At 37.8% G+C, this 4,385-nt stretch overlaps 1 pseudogene; it reads right to left on the reverse strand.

The window, feature by feature from the left end:
* Window positions 1–3,935: 3,935 nt before the first annotated feature.
* Window positions 3,936–4,059, reverse strand: LOC144228413 (small nucleolar RNA SNORA70; annotated as a pseudogene).
* Between the last annotated feature and the right edge of the window lie 326 nt (window positions 4,060–4,385).

The raw sequence follows: 4,385 nt of genomic DNA on the forward strand, positions 1-4,385 counted from the left end.
ATATGTTGGGCCACAAAACAAATCTTAAAAAGTTTAAGAAGACTGAAATCATACCAAGTATCTTTTCTGACCACAGTGTTCTGAAATTAGAACTCAAAAACAGGATGAAAATTGAAAAATTTACAAAAATGTGGAAATTTAACAACACATTCCTGAACATACAATGGGTCAAAGAAGACATCAAAAGGGAAATCAAAACATACCTTGAGACAAAGGAAAATAGAAACGCAAGAAGAAAGATCTTAAACAACATAATGGCACCTCAAGGAACTAGAAAAAATAAACACAAAGTTAGCTGTAGAAGAATTTAATAAGATTAAAGCAAAAATAAATGAAATACAGACTAGAAAAACAATAGAAAAGATAAATCTGAGTTGATTTTTTGAAAAGATAAGGAAAATTGAAAAGACTTTTAACTAGATTAATTTAAAAAAAAACAGAGAAAAGACTCAAGTAAAATTCTAATGACGAGATATTACAACTGATGCCACAGAAATAAGAAAGATTATGAGAGACTCTATTATGAACAGTTACATACCAACATATTGGATAACTTAGTAGAAATGGATAAATTCCTAGAAATGTCAGAGCAGTTAGTTAGGTTTTAACGGGATACCTGGAGGCATAACCACTATCGACTATCTGGAAAATCAGAGGCCTGTCTTGGCAGCACTCCACAAGAAGCAGATCAAAACTGATGGACCCAAGATGGCGGGTGCCAGAACAGGAAACCCCTGACCAAATAAGGAAGGAAAAGTACCAAACCTAGCTTCCAAGCAATCCTGTCTCCAAGTAAGAAATATTTCATCTCTTTGCTAACAATTGCCAATAAAAGATAGAAACCCAAACCTCTTTCTTGAACTCACCCACTCTCACATCTTAAGAGTGTATTTTCATTTCAATAAACTTTCCCCAGTTGTATTGCTTCTCCATTGCATTGTCTGTCCTTGAAATCTTTCTCAAGAGGAGACTCTCAAGAGCCTTCAGTGACATCTTTGGGACAGGCTGGGTCAAGGCCTCAGCGCCCAGGGCCCTCCTCACTTTACCTAACCATAGAAACAAAACATATCAAGACTACATCATTAAGAATTGGAAAGCCCAAATAAACATATAAATAATAAGGGGACTGGTCTAATGTCACCTATCTAACAGCCTCCACTAGTTCTAAACAACTTGTAATAGGAGGGCTCAGGAAGACTGCATTATATTTTATATTCCCAGCCCCCACCCCCCATCAAATGTGAATATGCAGGGTGCCTGGTTAGCTAGGTCAGTTTAGTGTCAGACTTTGGCTTAAGTCATGGCTTATGGGTTTGAGCCCTGCATCTGGCCTTGTGCTGACAGCTCAGAGCCTGGAGCCTGCTTCAGATTCTGTATTTCCCTCTCTCTCTCCCCATTTCCTACTCATGCTCTATTTCTCTGTCTCCCTCAAAGATAAATAAACATAAAAAAAAAGTGAACATGTGACCAGGAAGGATTCAGGCAATGAAAATGCCTAATGGAAACTAGTGGGTCTAATGGAAAATAGTCAGAAATCAGAGACATCACACAAACTCAATATAGACAGAAACAAGAAGAGTTAAGAGTAGGGTCTTTTTCGATTACCTTGGAAACAGGCGAATTTATCTTGCTAATCCAAAAATTCTATGAGTAGACTGGCCTGGCTTAACGCTCAGGCACAGGACTGACACTTAATGTCTAATGGTGTAAGCCTTTGATTTTTATTTTTCCGTTATTTATATCTTTTCATTTTAAGATTGTCCTAATTTACCAGTTGACTCTCTCCTCAGTGCCTGGTATTTCACATCTTTTTTCCCCCTTCTTACAAAATGTAATGCACCTTGTTTTGTTTTGCAATATCAGTAACATATAAAAATAAACCAGATAAATCATAGTAAGGTAATAAAAGTTAAAGAGAAGAGACAAATGTTTCAATCACATTAGAAAAACTTCTAGAAATAATCAGAATAATTAAAATAGATACAGAGATTGAGTGGAGATATAGTCTATGTTGTTGAAGTTGCGTGGTAGAGAAATTGAGACTCATGATACTGTTCTCTTTGAATATGCTTGAGAATTTCCACAATATATAGTTAGATTTGCAAAAAAAAAAAGTATAGAATAATAGTAGGATTAACTGTTTGATCTGAGATGAATAGTATAAAATACAGATGAGACATTTGAAAAAGAAAATAGATAGGCTATTATCTATTTATTTTTAATTTTTGAGAGAGAAAGAGAGAGAGCACATGCAAGTTAGGGAGGGGCAGAGACAGAGACAGAGAGAGAGAAAGAATCTTAAGCAGGCTTCATGCTCCCACTGCAGGACTTGATCCCGTGACCCTGGGATCATGATCTGAAGTGAAATCAAGAGTCAGATGCTTAACTGACTGGGTCACCCAGGTGGCCACTAGATAGGCTTTTTAAAACTGAGGGCATGCAAAAAAACCCAAAAAACAAAACCAAAAAAAAAAAAAAACTGAGGGCATTCATAGTCTTTCAATAACAAAAGTAAACACATTTCCCTGTAATTGCCCTTTCAAAATAAATGTTTCTAGTTTTGCTAATATTTGTTTCATGATTAAGAAACAGTTGAGAAAATAAGAACAAAGCCCATTTGTTATCCTCACTGCGTTAACAAATAGTAAGATACTACTCATCTGTTGAAATGTCATTCATGTCTAGTTCATATTTCCTTTATCTCCTGATGTCTTACACCAAAACTTGCCCAGAAGCAAAAGTGTCTTTGTAATAATCATCTTAACTTCTGGCTCTTTCATCTCCAATTTACACAATAGTAAGTGATCAACACTACTGAAAATTTATGATTGCCTCTTCCTTCCTGCCACAATGTAATAATATACAAAGCTGAAAAATCTCCTATGCATAGCTGAGATGGGGTTTTCCTATCTGCTGCTCAAGGCCCTTCACCATCTCTGTCATCATTCAATTTACCAATCTCTACTCCTCTCAAATATTCTGCTTTGCAGCCCCAAGTTGCAAACAGCTTTACTTGGAGCAAGTGTCTCTTAGAGCATGTAACATGTCTTAGTCTTCCATATTTTTATGCTTTTGTTTCATTGTCTGATCCTTGAATCGCCCTGCCCTTCCATCACCCTTTTTTTCCAATCATATCATCACTTAAAGCTGAACTCAATGCCAACTTTCATTATGCAGTATTTATCCGGGGATCATTGTGTTCTGAGTTTCAAATAACATTTTCATTCAACATCACACATTTGATATATAACTAATTGGGAATATCCAATGCTATTATGAGCCAAAGGCCAAAGCTCTACAATCAGTAAGAGTAGAACAAGGACACACATAGCTCCCCAAGATCCACGAAAGCAAGAGCATAATTTATATTTCATGGATCCCCTCAGAGTGTCCAGCAATCTGCTGGCACATATTTTGGGCTGTTTTTGTTTTGTTTTGTTTTGGTTGTTTTTGTAGAAATAAACACAATTAAAAATTAATGGGAAAGGATTTAACATCTATTTTATTTTTTTTTAAGACGAGAAGTAGGATTTATTGATGGGCATGAATAGGGAGGAGCACTGCTGAGGTTCTCAGGAGCTTGGAGCCCTCCATTTGTCCAAGGGACCATGATCAGGTCCCAATTTGATCTCATAGGCATCTGGGGTGAGCCGATTTTCAGCCACCATGTCTTCAAATTCATCCACATTAAACTTCGTAAAGCCCCACTTCTTGGAAATGTGGATTCTCAGGCGGCCAGGAAACTCGAACTTGGCCCTACGTAAGTCCTCCATCACATGCTCCTTGTTCTGCAACTTGGGATGAATGGACATGATCACTTGGCCAATGCGAACCCTTGCCTCTGTACCCTGGGGCTTTCCAAAGGCACCCCAAAAACTTGTCTGGAGCCTAGACTGGAGATGGCACAAGGCCAAACCTCAATGTCTGCTGGAAAGGGCTGTCTCCAAGGTCCCTTAGCACAATCCATACAATCAACAGGCTGCATACACCACCAAGGAAGCTGTTATTTGCAGCCATTGAACACTAGGATCCCATGTGGGCTGTTTTTATTTGCTTAAAATAGAGGGATTTTTTGGACTAATGCAATTCAAAGAAGATTATGGAACATTTAAAGCATGTCTACTCCACCTCATATAAGCTGTAATCGCTCATGGCCTGTCTGTGCTCTATCTGATGGTGTGAATCATGTCTTTTCTTCAAGGACTATGAGCAGGGAGCAGTTCTGTTTGTAATCTAATGCAATGGCACTGAAATGTAGTCTTATTAGACCTAATGTCAGTGAACCTGTCAGATTCAACATGAGTTCCTGTCATTGTCTCTGGAGCAATGAAGTATTTCTTTGATTGATCTGCAGAGTTGCCAAGAGCTTGACGTTACTCAGCTTT

The sequence above is a fragment of the Crocuta crocuta genome, unplaced genomic scaffold (assembly GCF_008692635.1).
Source record: "Crocuta crocuta isolate KB4526 unplaced genomic scaffold, BGI_CrCroc_1.0 scaffold369, whole genome shotgun sequence".
In the NCBI taxonomy this organism is placed as follows: Eukaryota; Metazoa; Chordata; class Mammalia; order Carnivora; family Hyaenidae; genus Crocuta; species Crocuta crocuta.